This window comes from Ailuropoda melanoleuca, chromosome 1 (genome assembly GCF_002007445.2).
Source record: "Ailuropoda melanoleuca isolate Jingjing chromosome 1, ASM200744v2, whole genome shotgun sequence".
Classification (NCBI taxonomy): Eukaryota; Metazoa; Chordata; class Mammalia; order Carnivora; family Ursidae; genus Ailuropoda; species Ailuropoda melanoleuca.
The window spans coordinates 81,764,825-81,785,349 of NC_048218.1; the positions used below are offsets into that span (position 1 = coordinate 81,764,825).

At 40.4% G+C, this 20,525-nt stretch overlaps 1 long non-coding RNA gene across 2 annotated transcripts in view; it reads right to left on the reverse strand.

Annotated features, from left to right (window-relative positions):
• Positions 1-20,525, reverse strand: part of LOC109490037 — a 48,556-nt gene that overhangs the window by 27,063 nt on the left and 968 nt on the right. Inside the window, exons 2-5 of one of the 2 annotated variants that reach the window (XR_004627348.1) lie at positions 20,313-20,510; positions 18,842-19,001; positions 18,433-18,542; positions 1,854-1,990 (exon numbers count right to left, since the gene is read on the reverse strand). This is a non-coding gene — a long non-coding RNA (uncharacterized LOC109490037). Of the gene's footprint in view, positions 1-1,853; positions 1,991-18,432; positions 18,543-18,841; positions 19,002-20,305; positions 20,511-20,525 lie in introns of both variants that reach the window. The other variant, XR_004627355.1, reaches the window with a different exon arrangement.

Here is a 20,525-nt window from a genome sequence, read left to right on the forward strand (position 1 = left end):
AAAAATAAAAGAAGTTGTTTGATAAAAATGACTCAAACTTTTTATGAGAGGTGAAGTAAGTATGGAAATAATTTTATGTTTTAGCTATTAAAGTATCCCCTCATTCAGTGGAGTGTGTTAAAGATGGGGAAATAAAGTAACATTTATGTTCCCCCATAAATATGAAGGACACTGTCTTGAGTCACTGCCTATGGGCTTATCAACACTGACATCTCATCCTGAAAACTTATCCCATTGTCAAAAAGAAACACTACATTTGGGAATTCTATGATTGACTGGATCCAGAGACAAATTCACATTTTAATATTGCTACTCCCAAATGAATTTCTGAATTTTCCCTACTGGATGAGTGATTCAGAAACATGCAAGGTTGATTCAAATAGTGTGCATGATGGACTTGTGAAAGAAGAGAAATAGAAAGTTAACCCTCCCCCACCAGACTGTAAACCCTAGGAGGACAGGCCCCTCAACCTCTTCATGGCCATGTCCCTTGTGCTTAGCACAAAGTCTAAGAAAATATTGAACCAGTGATTTAATGTATAGATTTTCCTGGTATGCTTTTCTTTTTTATTTGAAACATCTAGGCTTTAGCATCTAGAAGAATTTATTTAAAGCTCTTTTTAAAAAAAAAAAATACAATCCCTACCTCTATGTAATTTTTTAAGTGCAAAGAGGAAAGGAGGGAAAAGGGGACTACACATCAAGATATGGTCCAAATATCCAATTCAATGTAGAGTGAATATCTACTTAATACAGTTATCTGCCTCAGAATGCTTGGTCTCAAAATCTGCACGTGAAGGTTCTCAGGATCACCCGGGCCAGCATCTACCTAGTCAAGCCCCGACAGGACCAAGAATAGAATGAGGAAAGAGCCAGGAACACAAAGAAAATCTGATGCATGGGAAGGTCATGACAGTCAGTCGCTTCTATTTCCCTCTTTGCCCACCGTTATTCCACCTTTCAGACCTTTTGCCCACCCCTGCTACTCACTCCTGTCATTCACTTTTACACCTGAAATGTCACACCTTGCTTTGCTTTTGGTCTCTGCATTTCTCCTTCCACCTGACCTAGAATCTTTTGATCCCCACATGTAGGCTTTCCTCCCTCCTCCTGTTTTGGGTAACTTAGCCATGAGAAATTCCAGCTTTCTTATCAGTGCTCTGTCTACAAGCCAACAGCAAGTTCTGATGGATTATTAAGACCATACAGCAATTGCCTCATCTTTATCTCTTGGGCAAAGTCATCAACTACATGTAAACATGTACATGTGGGCATATGCACGAGTATACATGTTAACACATACACATACATATACAGAGACTCACCCACACATACACATACATCTTGGATAACCAATAAGGGAAGCTGAAAAGCCATTTCCCTAGTATCAAATGTCTAAAAAACTTAAACGACTATTGTGTATGGTACAGCACAGTGATGATTATTATTCATATTGGCAACGCTTGACATTGCAAGACAATGCGTTTTATGCTGTAGCAAAGATTAATCATTTCTGAGCAGTTTTAATGGCCAATGGATTTGAACCAGGTGAAATTTGGCAGTTCTTGCCTGAAGGATGCTTACTGGCTAACTCCATCCAGACACTGGCTTGGTGACCAAATGTCCACTAGTTCCTGAGAACTGAGGTTTCTCTTCTCAATGACATCTGAATGGAGTCTTTAACTGATGCTAAAATGGACTTTATTGGAAAAAAAGAAAAAAAAAACCCTTAAATTCTCTTGTCTATTTTTTATGCATCCATCCGTGATATATATAAAGTCTTAGAATTGCCTGGCACCTACTAAGTTCCATATAAGAGTTAACTATTATAGAGTATTATGGGCAAGACTTACCATTGGGTAATGTGGTTTTTGCCAATGTCTGAGCTTTCTCCTCCTGTTGTCTTCTTCTGTATCGAGTGCTCTTTCTTCTCTTCCATGTTACTTGATCTGCACTAATTTTTCTTTTGTATTCACCACTGAAATGTTAACTGGAAAATCAAAAAGCACATAATAGTCTAAATCCAATCAACAGGACATTAAGATTTTTTCAACCTTAATTATAAGAATTTATTCACTTGTTTTCTTTTCACTGCTATTAATGTTACATAAATTTCTGCACCCAGAATGAACTCATTTGACACCTTGCAATAACACTCCTCAAACTTTTCATAAAGACTTTCTCAGGACACCCTTGCAAGCCTATAAATGAATCTCCAGCTATCGATGGAAGACTACAGACTTCAGTAGGCTTAGAAAGGAAAGAAGAGCTTCCCACAAAATGCTTTTCCTATTTTTCTTATTCCCAAATAATGCAACTGAAAGATATAATTTGCTATCTGGAAGAGGGAAGAGGAGAGAAAATACAATTTTAATGATCACATCTGTGGTATTAATTGCACATCTATCAGCTATTTTGTTGATTTATCTTTTCATCTCAATATAATAGTAGGTTCTCAGTAAATGTTTATTTTATAAATAAAATCAGTAAAGCAGATTTCATTCACCAGCATATCTACTCTTGTATCATTCTAATATATGTGGAAGTTTATTACATGCGTCACAACTGCTTTATACTACTTCATAAACATGAAGAGAGAAACTTTCTAAGGTATTCACCACCTGAAACAAATACAAATCTTGCTATGTCCTTGACAGGGTCAGTTATGGAACTGAATTGGTTCAGAGAGGACAGTCACATTGGAGATTGGAGTCCTTCCAGCATGATTCGATCCTACTGTTAAAATCATTTTACGGAACACCTAAATCAAAGAGCCTTTCCTTCCTACAGCAAGTGTTACACCTCGCAGGATAAATGAAGACCCCACTTTGTAAAATTTCACCATTGTTTAGTTAACTACTCCTTAGATAGTTACTACCCAAAATAAGTTATTTCCTTTCTTTTTAACTAAAACAATAGGCAACTTGTCAAATAAAAAATCACAATATATGTTCTCTGGAAAAAAATGTCATAGATTACGTAGCAAATGCTTTTTGACAGCATAGTCTAACTAGAAAAATGGAAATAAAACAGTGTAATCATTGAATTTTAGTCATGCCCTTTTTTAATTCAAGTACCGGTCTCCTCTTATTTCTTCAAAACTGAAAAAGAAGGCTGAGCAGATGAAATAACGAAAAGAAGGGTGTTTTACCTCATGTGACACAAGCATTGATTGACCTCTAAGGAGAGTGGTAAAGTCTGGCTTTTTACCTAGAAAATTAGAGCTTGGAAACTATTTGGTCAGAGGTCACAGACCAACACCTTCAGGCTAAACTGGGCCCAGTGCCACAGACCAACATGTAAGTATGAGACATCAATACTTAGAAATCACAGATTTCCTATAAAAAGTCTAGATTTCTAGTTTCTCAAAAAACAAAAACAAGCAAACAAACAAACAAAAAACTGGGTTGTGGGCTCCTCGGACCTGGAGACTCCCCCCTCTGTGTTGGAGGCTGAAGTTGAGGGAGCCTAGGTGTCCCCAGGTATCCTCAGTTGCACACATTCCCTTCAGGCTGCTGTAGAAATAACTAGGCCAAGCCCAACTTGTCATTCTTGTCAATCCTGAGACCTGGACCAGGAACAGAGTAGAATCCAGATGCAAAAGGATATAATTCTGCCATTTTGAGTTTTTGCTTATTTATCCATTTTACAATTGGTAAGAGTACATGACAAATCTCTAATGCCAAAAACTGTTCTCAGCATAAATGGCCACATTTTAATCAGCACAATATTTAAACTGAAGTAGAATTATTGTTTGTTAGAGTTTGGTCTGCTAGCAAACCTCAGCAGGTTTTAAGTTCTTTGACAGGAGGGAAATCTTCCGTCAGGCCCTCTCTCACCCTCATCCCACACCGTCGCAGCCCTGAGGGGTGATGAATACCTGGGAGAAGGGGAGGTGGACTGAGTCTCAGAGGGAAGAGTCAGAGTTGGAGTAACTATTTTTTACCTTGGCTTTCACACCTAAGTAAATGACATGTCACAGCATTGTTAAGAGCATACAAAGGGGGCACCTGGGTGGCTCAGTTGGCTAAACATCTAGCTTGGGCTCAGGTCATGACCTCACGGTCCTGGGTTCAAACCCCACGTCGGCCCTGAGTGAGCCTGTCCTGGCAACCCCATGGCTCGACAGGGAGTCTGCTTGTCCCTCTCCCTCTGCCCCTCCTCCTGCTCCTGCTCTCTTTCTCAAATCGATAAATAAAATCTTTAGGAAAAAAAAAACATACAAAGGAAACTCAAATATCGAGGTTAATTCCTAAAATATTCAAATTACATTGCTATTTCACAAAATGGGTTTCAGAGGCCAAGCTACCTTAGTAACTGGCTCCATGCATTTCATAGCCTGTGTTCCAGCAACCACCAATTTAGGAAAGAAATATTTAAACAGTAAGGAATAAAATGTTTCTTCACCATAATTGATTTTTCTTATCCTTTAACAGGCTAAAATCACTGATACTTTTCATTTAGTGAAAAAAACAAATCCAACTTTCAGTGAATATAAATATTTTTAAGAATAAAAACCACCTAAATGTAAAACTGAAATTGCTTTGAAGTGATTCATGAAGACAAATAAAAATCATAAATAAGCATTCAGAATCTGAAACAGATTCATTTTATGAAGCAAAATGCATGGAATCAAATATTTTTCCATAGCAATAAGTATAATTCTCCTTAGGGAGTTTGGAAAGTTCCCTCCAAAGTTCTGATTGATAAGCTTTGTAAGAGAAAGACTGCTTTTTGAGGTAGTAAATCGCCTACTGACATATTCTCCACAAAGCTTCAGTGTTTAATACCAAGCTGCCGGGATACAAGGACAAAGACATCAATTATCCCAAAATAGATTGGGGCAGAGTCCAGTTCACTTATTAGTCCTTTAGGCTATGTCCACAGGGGACAGCGAGAAATAGAGATTTGGCAATCAGCTGGTTAATTTGATCACTGCAGACAACTGCGTTGTATAATTTAGGTCGGAAACATACCCTGACCTGGTATTCCTAATTTGGAACATTCATCAAATTAATCAAATAATCACCAATTCTCAGTTTCACTATACCCTGCAAACAGAGTCCTAGCATCAATGACCAAGTTTTCACTTACAATTATAAACAAAATGTGCCTCTTATCTGGGCCACCGCACCTTTTAGATGGTGTCCCATTTTCTACCTAGCCCTTCCCAACCATCTTCATTCTCCCCAGCTATCACCCTAATTCCCTTATCCTACTCCTTCCTGCACAGATGCTCTCGCCTCCTAGCATACAAAGAAAATGGAGGCCATCAGCTAGAGACTCCCTCAGCTCCCCATTTCTCAACACATATACGAACACTGCAGCAACACCCTCCTTAGCTCCTGCCTCAACAGGAGAGCTTTCTTTTACAAAACTACCTTCCAGCACCATCTCCAGATCTCATCAGTACTGCTTCTCAGGGACCTTGGTCCATCTTCTTTATCTTCAACCTTTCGCTTTATACTGGTTGAGTCAACTGAACATATAAACAAATGAACCCTCTCTTAGGTGAAGAAGGTACCTTTGTCCACCACTGTTAAGAATTTAAATTACTAGAACCACTTTGGAAATCAATCTGACAATAGGTATCTGAGTGCCTTAAAAAGTTCAGATCTCTTGACCAGATAAATTCCTCTTCTAGAAATCAGTTCCAGAAAATATGGACCAAGCTTAATTTCAAAGATGTTTCTGGTAGTGTCATTATGAGGAAAAATATGAAAAGAGAAATTAAATACTGAACAGAAAGAGGAATATTTCTGAAGAGTTTCTAATGTTGGGGGAAATATCAAGTGGAAAATTATACAAATGAAATTGACAGCTTGTCTGTAAGATCGATCCGGGAGTGCAATATGTGTATACCATAGGATGAAATGGAGATCCCTCTGCAAGTGACAGTATTCGAGCATCATGAGATAAGTGTCAGTCTGCCCCATCCCTCAGCAACTAATGCAGTGCACAAGGCGGACAGCTAACAAATATTTGTTGAATGAATGAATGAGAAGTTTTATCTCTAATTAAATAATTCCATATGGAGAAATACCCAGGGAGCAGTGAGGGAAGAAAAAGGTCTAGCCAATTAGATCTGCCAAATCCACCCCAGTAATTAATGCAGGGACAGATGCTAAAGCCAGTCCTCTGTAGGTGCAAAAGCAGAGCCTGTAATCACTAACATGGTCTCTTCTCAACTTGGTTAACATGCCTGGAAAAGACCAGAGGGAATGGTTAAGAATAGCAGCAGTGTTTAGAGTGGTAAGATTATGGATGATCTTTCTGGCTTTTTAATACCCTCCTGTACTGTCCTAATATTCAGTAATGAATATGAATGAATATAATGAATATAAAACCCTGCATTGACTCTATACCACTCTGTAGCTATGGGCCTCTTCTCCTGACACGCAAGCCTCTTAGAAGCATCCTCCAAATCCCAGGCCTTCCTTTGCTGCCCCTGAGAGTCACCTCTTGACCTACCACTGCATTAAATTAGCATTGCTCTCAACACCAAAGAGCTCAGACGTATTCAATCCCATGGTTACTTCTCTGTCTTCGTCTTGCTGAACATTTTGGCCACAATTAACACTGCCGGCCCCTACCCCATCTGCTTGAAACCCTTTTCTCCTTGGGAGTCCAGGAGACCACTCCTCCATCTTTTATCCTTCACTTGCCACTTGCTCATTTTTCTCTCGTGCTTTTCAAATGATGGTCACGTCATCTGAGATTCTCTCTTTACCCATCTTCTCACTATTGATTACCTTCAGGGGATGTCCTCACACCCTGACTTCAGCCATTCTGTGTGTTTATAACTCTCTGAACTTACTTCTCCATACTACTTTGAGCTCTGAGTGAACTATATCCAAGTATATGGCCCACCAGATCATACATGTAACTGTCGGATGTGTTATCTCACAAATTACCACATCTAAAAAATGAAAACCTGCTCTTCTGCTTAGAATCTGTGTCTCTGTTCATTACATCCAATCCAAAGATCTGGGATCCTTGAAGATATATCAGTGTCCCTCGGTGCTCTAATACATATAAACAGTCAGTAAACGGTTCACCAAGTGAACTTATTTCTGGGCATCTCTTGTTCTCTCATTTGATCATTTAGCATCTGTTATGTTCCTGTGGGTGAAGCATGAATTAAATACATCTCTGCCCTCAAGGGCCCACAGTCTAGTGAGAGAACAGACAAATCAGTCATAATGGGAAGTTCAGTGGTATGGGTGTGTATAGGGTGCTATGGGAATAAAGAACTGGGTGAATCAAAAGGAGGCTTTGGCAAAGGGTTCTTGAAGAATAAAGTTCACCAATTCAGGCAGTGGTGGTAGGAATGAAGGAAATGATGATCCTGCGGGTATTCTGGATGATGTTGGGAGAGTGGTCGGAGTTGACTCTCAGGTTTCTGGCTTCAGTGACTAGATAAATGGCCATAACTCCTCCTTGCTGCCGCCACCACCAACTGGGTCAAAGAACATAAGAGGAGAAGCAAGTTTGGGAAGTAATGAGTAGCTGGAGCAAGGTAAGCATCAGATGCCCATGAGAAACCCAGCACCTATGCATGTGTATTTTTTTCACTGTTAAATGGAAAAAAACACAGAGTCAAACAATATGCATAATATTCTGTTTGTGGTAGAAAGGGGGAAAAATAAGAACCTATATTCTTATTTGTCACTAAGTACAAATAAATCTGTATTTGCTAATATATGCATAAAGAACGTCTGGAAGGATACGTAAAGAAACGAAAAGCAGTGGCTGCCTCTGGAGAAATGAAACACAAGGATGAGAAAGAAACTGCTCACTCCTTTTTATGTTTTCTGGGTTTGAAGCACAGATCAATTACTGACTCAAGATACTTCAAGGGGAAGATAGTGGTCAAGAAGTCCCACAAAACAAAGACTGAAGACTACAGCTGGATAAGGAGGTCACTGATGACTGTAGGGACTGCATTGTGGGGAAGTGGGGCCACGGGGTATGGAATGGGAGGACGGCAAGCCCTCTGCAGCAGGTGAATGGGAGGAGAAAAGAGATTGTGGGGAAAGCTGAGAAGCACTGGTGAGAGGAAAGGAGGTGACAGGGAGAGACTCAGAAGTTAGAAAGTGTGTCTGGTATGGCTCTGGTCTCCTAAGTAGTGTCCCTGAAGTCTCCCCCTCTCCTCAGGCTGATCTTCCTGTAACCACTGTGCTCTCAGGGCTCCCCACCATCCCTCCTTGAGCTCCAGTTGCACGATCCTTGACACAGAGGTCCCTTCACACCACAGTGTTGCTCACTGCGCCCACTGTCTCTCCCCACTCACCACAGGGCTTTGCTCTTTCAGCCAGTGTCAAAGGAATGGCAGACCTAATATTCCCATTCTTTTCTTTGGATGCTGGCACACTCTTCCCCATCTGGAGAAGGTTCGATCAGACACCACCCCTCTCAGAAGTTTTCCCTGCTGCCTCCCTGAGGGCCAGGGTCAGTGGCCTCTGTTCTGCGCACTAGTAACACCAGGACCTCCTCTAATGAGCTGTTCTTCATTGTTTTAACCACTTCACCTCATCTGAGCTCTTTCATTCTGTCATTTGGCAAACATTAAAGGTTTGTTGTAAGTCAGAAATTGTGCAAGATGTTAGAAACTTTTTTAAATGAGCAAGATCGATGTGGTTCTGCCCTGAGGATGCTTAAAGTCTCAGTGAGGGAAACACAAATGAAACCAAAAATTAGCTACTCAGAGATGCAGTAAGTGCCAGGAAGAGAAGGTACAGGGGAATCCTGTAAGCTACTGGAAGGCTAGAACATAGTGATTTTTTAAATTGAATTGGACTTTAAAATTTTAAACATTTAATTGAAAAATTAAAATGTAATCAGACTATTACTACACATCTAAATAAATTTGTATTTCAGAAAATAATCCAGGGCGAACAACAATTAATAAAATATGTCACATAGACAAAAAAACAAAATATTCACTAGAAGAAAATCACGACTATCACTCACTTTTTGTCAATGGTGGTAATCCTTTTAATTGATCATTTTTCTACATTACTACATAAAATGAGCTGAAAGGTTTACTGAAGCTCAAAAGACTTTTTTGGTCACACCAAAATACCCAGCTGCTCTATTGCTTAGCAGTGACTGAAGCTCTCTTAGCTCTTTCACTGGCTGAGTTGGATGTTGGATGTATATTTTCCTCACTGACCTCTGACCCTTTAAGCTGATTCTGGACGTGCACATTTGTCCACTTACCTGCCCGGGGCCCTCTGCACAGACGACTTATGCTTGGTCTTCTGATGTCTGAATCTCCCCTCTCCCTCCTGGCCTTCAGCTCTGTAGCAGGGAAGGACCACTCTGGGGAAGCCCAGATCACAGTCACAGCCTCCTCCCAACTCAACACCAGATTCAACTGTTGCTGAAACATAGAGGGCAAGACCTCTGAGGTTTTGCTGGTTTGTGAACAATCAGGGGCTCCTATCCAAGCTAATAAGCTTGGTATGTTAGAACATAAAACTAATGAGACCAAGATCACAGATTTTTCCTAAACAAGTCAGTCAGCTTGACTTTGCCTAAGGGACTAAAAAAAAATTTTTAAGTTTCCCTAGATCTTCTTTTTGTCTTCAATCTGAGGTAAATTTGCACTGAGAGATATAAAATGTCCCTCTAAGAGCCAGGTGACTAGAGAAAATGGGTGGATTTTTTTTTTTTTTTTACTTTGAGATCTTCTCTTTTTTTTTTATAATGATTTTTTATTATATTATGTTAGTCACCATACAGTACATCCCCAGTTTCCGATGTAAAGTTCGATGATTCATTATGCAACTAATGAATCATCGTACTTTGAGATCTTCTAATTGTCAAACCATGTGAATCTATTGCTTATTCCTCAAAAAAATCCATTTTTAAAAATAAAAACTGAACGCTCACCTCAGTGCCAGTGCTAGAACTTGGAAACTAGATAACCAAGAGTTCCAATAGGAGTCCTTGGTCACCATTGCCTCCCACCCTCTAGTTCTTCCCTTCTTTCCTGCTCCCCTCCCCCAGGCTCGCTGTTTCCTTTCATCCATGTGTCTGGTGCTTTCCATAATATGATATGTCCCTAGTGCCTAGAAGAGTTGTTTTGCATTTGAATTACACGTTTTTCTTAATAAATGCTTATTAATCTTCTTAAATCATTTTACAGATCCAGACAATATATACCCTTAATCCTGGCCAAATGTCTTATACATAGACCTCTTTGGGGAGCACAGGGCACCACAAATCATGAGATCATTTGGTCTGGAACATAAAAGATACCAATTGTTCATTTAGTTAACAAACATATACCAATGTCCCCCATGAGCATGATTATGAAGTTGAGGGAATCTTTGTTCGATATTCATAGGTTATATTTAAATCCCCCCTTTAACATGGATTCATTAATTCCACAGGATTGAAGGTCCACTTTTGTGGCAAACACTGTGCTGACACTAGAGATACAAAGTCAAACAAAACATGGTCCATGTCAGAGTCAGATTGTTTGGGGGAACTGGTAGACTGGTTACATCCCTGGGTACCTATTTGCCTGAGGAGATGTGCATATACAATGTGTTTTTCTCTAAAAGAGAGAATAGTATAACTACCAAGGACTGGAAAGGAAAAATTAGGGAAGACTGGCAAGGACACGAAAAGTCAGCTTGATTTCAGTCCACCCTACCCTACCCCATCCCCCCCAACACATAGGCACTGGTTTAGATCCAACATGATGAGGGAAATTTTGGAGTGAGAATTTGAAGAACATCTCTTATGGAGTCACTCATTGGAACACTCGAGGCACAATCAGGGCACCTGTGGGGCCCAGGCAACAAAGTGCTCAGAGAGCTGGGGAGAGCATGATTCCTCCCCCAAACACCGCCCCAGACTCTCTGCCTCTGGAAACCTAAAATCTCATCGGAGGAACCCTTTGCCAATGAAGCGTGTTGTCACAGGGACCTGCAGTTGGGCCAGGGACAAGTGACATGACAGGTTGCCAGAGTAGGAAAACACGCATGAACTGGTTCCCACTCTGCAAACTGGAAGAGATGCTTAGGGGAGCTGGAGTCCTAGAGTCATCAAAGGGGACATCAAGGGTCATCACAATTTGGTCCATAATCTTAATACGTTTTCATTTATATTAAAAAGTGGGCAGAGTTTGGGTCCGTTTGGGTGAGATCTAAATTGTGCTCAAAGCTTCCTCCATGGAGTTTCACCCTTTGGCTCTATTTCGGTCCCCAGCATTACTGGACTTTTTTAAAAAAATAGCCAAAATGTGATCTACCCAAATATAACCTCCTCAAGGACAAACACTCTATCTCATTTCTCTCCAGATCCATAGTTGCCACTCTAACACCTGTGTTCAAGTGCTGAACTGTCTTAAATAAAACCCAGGAGCATCAGCTCTGTGGGAAAATACTACAGAGTTACATCTAAAAGTTAACAAACAGTTATTTTTCATGTTCAAAAGAATAACCTGTCTCTCAGTCTGGTTACATGTCTACTAATTGACTTTTATTAGTAAAAAGTATGAAAATAACACCAGGTCACAGGATTTTTAAAGCTAATGGGAATGCTGATACACACAAAGACCATACGTAGTGAAGAACAGAGTGAAAGTCTGCTGTAGGAATGAAAGCAGTAAAGGGTCCCATCCTAAATGGAAAGGTTCCCCCATTAGTACTACATCCATCACCGCCATCCTGCCTTTACCACCAGCCTTTGCCTGGACCAAAGGATCACAGGGGGGTAAGAGTTACAGGCAATATGCCATCATCTTATCCAAGTCTCTCATCTTACAGTGTCAAAGTCCTCACAGCTTTAAACTCCAGCACTCTGAAAATTTATAATTCTGTAGGTTAAAAGACTGATTTCTATAAAAGTCTTGCAGCATTTGTGTGAAAGGAACTGTCTTAGTCGGCTCAGGCTTTGTGACAGAAATGGGGTGGCTTATAAACAAGTTCTTTCTCATAGTTCAAGAGGCTGGACTTCCAAGACCAAGGTGCCATATGGTGAGTTCCAGTGTGGACTCTCTTCCAGTTGCAGACAGCTGACTTCTCCTTGTGTCCCCACTCAGCAGAAGAAGAGAGACACGCTCTCTGGGGTGGCTTTGGAAAGGGCACTAAGTCCCTTCATGGGGGTTTGACCCTCATGATCTAATCACCTCCCAAAGACCGTACCCTCAAATATCATCACATTGGGTATTAGGATTTCAATATATGAACTGAGGGGGGACATGAACATTCACTCCATTGCAGGAACTACTTAAATAAAAAGATTCCTGAAAGCTTCTGAGATTCATACCTGAACAAAATCTTTCAGGTCTCAAAATAATGTGATTTCCATAGTACTATGTAGCAGTAGAACTGCCGGATCACAACAGTGTGAACATTTTAAATATTAGGAGATATTGTGGGGAGGTCTCCAAAAAGGTTGTAACAATTTACATCACTGAAAGCAAGCTCTTATTTTATCTGCCTGTCCTATATATGGAAATAAGACAACATTAAATTAGTAGCTAGCAGACAAAATCAAAAGTATCAAAGTTGTAAACACAAACATCTCTCCTCTTTGTCCGTTCCCCAGCCTCACTGCAAGAGACACCCATGTGTCCAAGAATGACCACCAATACCCCAGATGGCTTTCTAGATAAAGAGTAGGAGGACAGGGGAGAATGTAGACTTACTAAAAGCAAATGTTGGGAGTAAGACCTTAGAAATAAACCAAAAACCATGACAATTTTGCTGTCTAGTCTATAAAAATACCCATATGCCCCAAAATAAATGAATAAGGAAGGTTGTTGAAGCCGAGTTTGCGACACCCCAAAATCGCCTACAGGTTTTTCACTAGGGGACCGATTAAATGCATTCTTAGCAATATTCTGCAGCCATCAAAAGGATAGTAGTGTCCAAGAAAGATGTCTCTGATAGATTGCTAAGAAAAGCAAGTGACAGGACAATCTGAAGAGGATGACCCATTTGTTTATAAATATGACCGTCTGTTTTTGTGTGTTCACATGCCTAGCATGACACACACCAAATTACTACAAACGGTATCACCCTCCTCTTTGAGGAGGGTAGTGGGAATGGCGTGGAACAGTGGCATTGAGGGGCTTTTCCTTTACCCTTTACCTCCGTATATTTATGTAAGCTTTTGTATATCATTTACTTGTATAAATCTTCCATGACAAGTTGGTACTGCTTCTATAATTATTCAACAAAGTGCCATTAGAGGAGTCTCTAAGACACCTCATATACATGGAAAGAAGTTGTGGGTACCAAGGAAGCTCCCATTTTCCCTAGGGACATGGGCCAGAGATTTCTACAAGTGCCATCAGGTCAGCATCACAGTGCTTGGTGATTAAAACATGCTTCTGAGCTGCCATTGACCATATAATCTAGCTCTCAACGGGATTCAAATATATCACAGCTTGACTCAATTCCATTTTATAGGATATAATTTCACCCCAAGCCAGAAATCCAGGCCCCCTAGATAACAGATCTTTATTGGGCATCTGCCTCTGAGAGGCTGTGCCATGAGGCAGATGGAATTAATGCACTGGAATTAGTGGGAGATAAGAAAGTATTTTTTCAAGCATATATTGATTTTGAATGACAAAATACCTCCCCCTTGAAAATCATCTAAACCGTAGCATTGTACACAGTGGAAATTTTCTCTCTTCACAATGTTCATTCAGAAAATTCAGACTGAAAGCCTGCCCAAGGCCTGCTGAAGTCTGTCTGTGTCTCCTGGAATGTGACACCTGCTTATGGTGGCTCCAAATGCACAACGAGCCGTGGTCAACTACTCAGGAACCCAACACAGCACCATAAGCCTCTGGTGTAGTGTGTTCGCAGGCAATACAAATCCACTAGCCTTTACTCTCAATTACGAAATCCAGAAAGGCTCTAAAATGAAAACTTTTTTTTAAAATTCATTTTCCCCCACAACGAACCAGACCTGAATTCAAATGGCAGAAAGACTGATCTGAACTGGTAGAAGTTATTTATAGTCTTTGTTTCTCATATTGTAAATACTGAGTATGTTTAAAAACATTAGTATATCCATATTATGAAGTAGTCATCATCCTGACTCCAAGGAGACGTGAATATTCAGTACACTATCTTTCTAAAAAAAAAAATTTTAAACTATGCATTTAAAAATATATCTGGCCCTAAGAGTTTCAAATAAGGAATGAGGACCTATATACATTCTGATCAATGAAGCTTTGAAGGAAATGAGATTGAAGCTCTCTCCAATAATTAAGAGAAATATAGCTCTTGAAACACACACACACACACATACACACAGAACCTTATTAAGAGCTAATAAATCATTGTCTCATTATCCAGAGAAATAAAATGAGTTACTAGGAATAAAGAGAAGCAAGTGGAAATATGCCATGTCAAAACAGCTGGTAATAGGAAATGACTTTACTGCTTTGGTATTGAGAGATAGTGCCCTTCATTTGCTAAATGATGTGACACGGAGAATATTCTATTTATGGTATAGGAGATAAATATGATTTCCTCAAAGGAAACCTTTCCTGATGCTTCTAATGAGATATGATCTTACATTTTATCTTGGGGAAAAAAATTCAAGGAGGAGTCAGTAACAAAGACCACTGAAGTGACTCTTCAGCTACACAATCGAGCCAAACTGTAAAAACTACTGTGAAAAAGCAGGAAAGACCTGTTCTGTAGATTTAACTCCACCGACCCATTGATTTCAGCCAAGGAGGGGCCTACAGGAAACATTAGGTTCATCCAGTCTTCGAAATAACTTATAAAATCACCTTGTTTTATAAAACTTCTAGAAGAAAACATAAGAGAAAATCTTAGCGACCTTGAGGTGAGCAAAGATTATTAGATATGACACCCAAAGTATCATCCATAATAGAAAAAGTTAACAAATTTTAGACTCATCAAAATTAAATACTTCTTCAAAAATCACCATAAGGAAATGAAATGAAAAGACAAGCCATAGATTAAGAAACAATATTTATAAATCATATATATATGGTTTGTATTCAGAATATATAAATATCTCTTGCAATAATGAAAGGCAAACGGCCTGGTACAAAATGAACACAAGATTTGATTAAGCACTTTACCATAGAATATACATGAATGGCTACCAAACTCATGAAAAGGTGCCCAATATCATTATTGACAGGAAAATGTACATTAAAAGGACAGCAAGATACCACTACCAGGCCAGTAGAAGAGCTACAATAAAAACGACTGACAATACAAAGTGTTAGTGAGGATGTGAAGAGACTGGCAACTTCACACATTGCTGGTAGGAATATAAAATGAAATGACCACTTTAGAAAATAATCTGACCTTTCTTTAAAAAAGTTAAACATATACTTAATCATAAGACCCAGGAATTCCACTCCTACATATTTACCCAAGAGAAATAAAAATATATGTCCCCGCAAAAACTCGTACACAGATGTTCATAGTATCATACTGTGTCATAGGCAAAAACTGAAAATAGCCCCACGCTAGAAACAATCCAAATGAATAAACAAAATGTTGATCTATGTATTAGAGTACTACTCAGCAATAACTGACTCATCCCACAACATGGCTGAACCTCCAGAAACATTTTGGTAAGGATAAGAAGACAAGACACCAAAGACTACATATTGTCATTCCATTTTTATATGAAATTTCTAGATAAGGCAAAACTTTAGAGATAAAAGCCATTAACAGTGGTTGTCTAGAGCTGGGGGAGGTGGTCATTAAAGTCAAAGAGGTACCAAAGGGAACCTGGGAGGGTAATGGAAATGCCCTACAACTCGGGTGCGGGGATAATGGTACCAGTGGGTCAGTGTACTAGAAATACCCACGCTGTGAAAGTCACGTGCTTTGTTCCTCTTTGATGCTCTCTCTTTCGGAAGGCAGATACACCAAGAATGTATTTTAGGACCTACGGGTTGAAGTGACCTGAGGTGGTCATAAATTACTGAGTGGCTACGACTGAGCTGGTACATAAATGTCGTTCTGTGCTCACTGTGGCATTGTTGGCCATAGAAAAACTAGAAATCACCTAATGTTTATCAACAGAGCAAAGGTTAAACAAGATAAGATTCATCCATATTATGAAAGACCAGGCAGATGAAGCTGTAAAAAAAGGATGAAAAGATCTCCAAGATATGCTATTAAGGGAGGAAAAAAAAAAAAAGCAAAGTCATAGGACAATAATAAACAGCACAATAGGTATCTGAGACACACACATGTGCACACAGACACTAAACTACATAAAGCTTCGTTCCGGGGAAGACAGAGACCATGAGGGCAGAAGAGGACTTTTCTTTTTTAATATGCTCTTCTGTCACATTCTAACTTTTTCACAAAAACCATAGACCACTTTTGCAGTTTAGAAACCGTTTCAATGCTTTTGCTGGCCCTTGACTGAATATAACTTCTCAGCAATACCTGCTGCTAGGGAAGCCATGTTTTCCTTAAAAGGAGACTAGAGTGAATTACTTCGAATTGTGTTAGAAAGAAAAACATATAGTAGAATTGTCTATCAGCCAGAAGTTTGATATGCTTTTAGCTTAATAGTAATAATAATTACAACAATAGTCTTGATGCATATAGTTTTCTACGATGACAGCCCTATGACGTAATGTTGCCACCCCTGTTTTGGATGCTCAAGAGGTCAAGACACCCGCCCGAGACCACCCAGGTAGGCAAAGCAGGAGTGAGGCCTGTAACTTGAAATCTGGCATTTTTATTTAGCTGCCTGAATAAAATCTCATCAAGGATGATGATCTTCGTAATGGCGACCTGGAGGCACTACAGGACCCTAAAGGACTTATGAATCATCAAAGAAAGATTTAATTATATTTAGTGTAGTTTGGGTTTTACCCATACTTTATTGTGTTATAATCCCTGGAAAAGAATTCAGCCACATACAGCACACACCATCACCCTGTTCAGAATAGTTGATTAACCAGAATGCCTCTGGCAAGGCTGAAACATGGAGAACGTACTCCAAGCTTATTCCCTTCATGATTTAAGTCTTAACTTTCCTCTGAAAGAGAAGATACCTCTCTGCCCTACCTCCCCTCCACCTTTTCCTCAGAAAGCCTGCAGTTCTCTCTTCCCCGAAGACCAGGTCAGCCCAAACTTCCCACAGTGGGAGGGCAGAAGGGTCAGGAGGCGGCACCCTGAACCACCACCAGCAGAGGCCTCAGGGTGCTACGGCCTTGAGGCCCCCCTCTCAGCTCCCCTTACTATAGCTGGGGCTCTGGTGACAATCTCCTGGCCACCACACCCTCGCTCTCACTGGGCATTTCCACAGCCTATAAATAGGAACATTCACAATGAAAAGAAAGTGGGTGAGGAAATGAAAGCCTGTCTGAGCTCAGGCTGAAGGCCTGCAGCCATATTGTTTTGAGGAGCAAAGGTGGGCCTTCGAACTTGGAAGCGGGCTCCTTCATGGCAATGCCGGACTACCCCAACAAGAGAACTGCAATTTGGGGGTTGATCGGCTCAGCTAACAGAGGTTAAAACAGAGCTAGGTTTTAAATGTGGCAACAAGAGATAAAGCTCTAAGACTGGGAATCAGGTAGCCCATGCTGAAAATAAAGAGGCAGAATTGTATGTTAAGAGCCCACTTTGGAACCAGACAAACAGGTAGCCCACCTTAGACTCCAGTTGGATGATCTGAAAGAAGCTACTTTACAGATGACGAAGCAGAGGTTCAGAGGGCACTTAATTATTCAACTTCCTCTCCAAAATCAAGATAGGAATAATACATAGACCTACTTAATTGTATGATTAAAGATTAGCCTACATAAAGTCCCTAGTACCATTCCCCGCACACAGTGGCTGCTTACTAAAAGGTAATATTGCTATCAAACTCTCATCCTGGTTCTGCCACAAAAATGAGGAAACAAAGGAGAAGATTTTTCAAGATCCCTCTAGGTCTAACACCTTATGATTCTGTTACTGAAATTAGCAAGCTGGCAGCATAACTTGATTACCATGACAAGCCCACAGCACTCCATAGGTAAGGAATTCATTTCAGGGACCTACCCTGGGACCATTTCCCGGTCTCCAAGACTGTTTCTGCTGCCCAAGGAGCACTAGAGCAGACCCCAGATTGCCTCCTTAGTAAATCACCACCCAGGCGTTAGGCCAGGTGTCCACCACCAAAGTCATTAACCACAACAACGAAATGAAAGAGGTACAATTCCTACCCCCTGCATTATTTCTTCTTAAAGGTTTTTTTTTTTTTTTAACCCTCCATTGATAACAATAACACATGTTCTTTGTGGGTTGGGAAGTGCAAAAAACCAGAGGAGGAAGGTGTCAATTATAATCTCACATGCAGCTGTAAATACCTCAGTTTACTTCAGACCTTTTATCTATACGTACTCCTCCTTAGGTAAGAGAATGCAACCTTGCATGATAAACTGCCTAGTTTACTTACCATTTTAACAACAACGGATCCCCCCTGGCCAGCGGCCAAGCTGGAAGCTTGTGGCTCTCGGCTCCACACACTGGCAGATACACACTTTACTCAGCCCGTCTCCTACGTGCCTGAGGGAGAAGAATTCAAGAGAAATCGGTAGTCACCCCTTTTAAACTACTTGAACCCCATGATTTTCAGAGTCCAAGGTTTTTCCCAAGACACAGTTCTCTTTTGGCCCTTAATGACCTCCCCAGGGGAGGGAGGGAGGCATAAAAGGGGAAAAGGGCTTAAGTCCTCTGTGACCCGTGGGTTCTGCATCAGACCTTCAGGAAATGGACATAAAAGGCTGAATGGGTGTAAAGTGGGGATGGAAGTTATGTCCATGGAGCAGCTGGAACAGAAAAAGCAAAGATCCTCCTCTCAGTACCTTCTGTTCATGGGGTGGCCCCCTGAAATGAGTCAGGGCCTGTCCAACAACATTCACCAGGTGATCCAGGTGACAGGCCACATGTACCTCTGGAGCCCTCGACCTCATAAGGACACAGCCTTCAGGCTGGGTAATCACAGGAGAATGTAGTCGTAAGTTTCTGTGGATTATAAAAAAGGAAAAGAGAGAGATAAGGGAAGGAAAGAAAGTAGGGAAGGAGGAGAGGGGGGAGGAAGGATTAAACTATCTTAAAGCAGAATATGAAATAAATGAACATAATTTAAAGGGTTTTTTAAGACTTTTTTTTTAATTTTTAAAGATTTTATTTATTTACTTAGAGCATGAGAGGGGAAAGAGTCAGAGGGAGAAGCAGACTCCCAGGCTGAGCAGGGAGCCCAACATGGGGCTTGATCCCAGGACCCTGGGTTAATGACCTGAGCCAAAGGCAGACACTTAACCCACCGAGCCACCAGGTACCCCCATAATTTAAAGTTTAATATTGGCAGTATCTTTGATAAACCTGTGGGTGGAAAACCCAGAAGCCTGGTTGGGGTTAGTCAGGAATGATAGAGTCAGGATGGTGGTGGTAGCACTATTTTTATTTTTAAAAAATAATACCAAAGAATTACCTTTCCTTTCAAATATGACATCTTGGTCCAAACATGAAGTCAAAACTCAAAACTACCCACCTGCCAGGCTCTGATATTTGGTTGCTAAAACTCCAGATGGAGAAGCATAGCCAAGAAGGGGGTGCTGTTGGAATTCAGAGGTTTGAAATAGGAGGTAGGCTTTTATGCACCTGCGACTTCAAGGGAACTGAAAGGTTGGCAAAGAATCAGTGAGTTCATGTTGCACTGAGAGCTGGCCTGGATAATTCAAGGAGAAAAACTTGCAGTACAGGACAGTGTGGCCACCTATGCAGGCTGCCTGGGAACAGACTGTCAAGCCATATACCTGACCCCTTTCTTCTCACCCCTGCACTTGGTGCTTGCTGTACTTGGCCAAAGTGCAATGATGGCATTGAGAGAAAATTATTTTTATTATTTCCCTTTTATTCTCTTTTCTCCAGGGTTGAGAAAAAATTGGAATTAGACTGCCTAGTGTATTAATTCTCTAATGCATGTTTTATTGATCCTCATTTCCCAGTAGGGCCAGGGCAGGGATAAGCACCAACTTAAAAATTTTTAAAAATTAAAAATTAAAATTAAAAAAATTAAAAATTAAAATTAAAAATTCTCTTAAACTTAAAATTATTTTGTGTCTTCCATTTTATAGCAGCCTTGTATACTAAGAGCCAAAACTAAGCCAAGATAAAGGTATTCATCTCAGGTAGTAAAATGCACACTCACATGAATTATACAAATAGCCACATTGACAGAATCTATTAACTAACTAATATCTTACTACCGCAGGTATAGTTTATTCCCTTTAAGGATATAACTTCATACTAGATACAACTCTTACTCCAAACCTTTAGACTTGCTTTCAACATCTATTTTCACTTTGTGGTTGATGGCCTTTTGGTTCCCTTTCTTCTCTGAGGCCCATGATAATCCTCCTCAGAGGTGGCCATCTTGGAGGAACACAGCTGTGATGCGGACCGGGGTTTCTGTATAAGTCTCCTCAGTCAGGTCCCCTCATAATGACTTCTAGAAAGCTGGAGAAGATGCTAGAAAACCCAAAA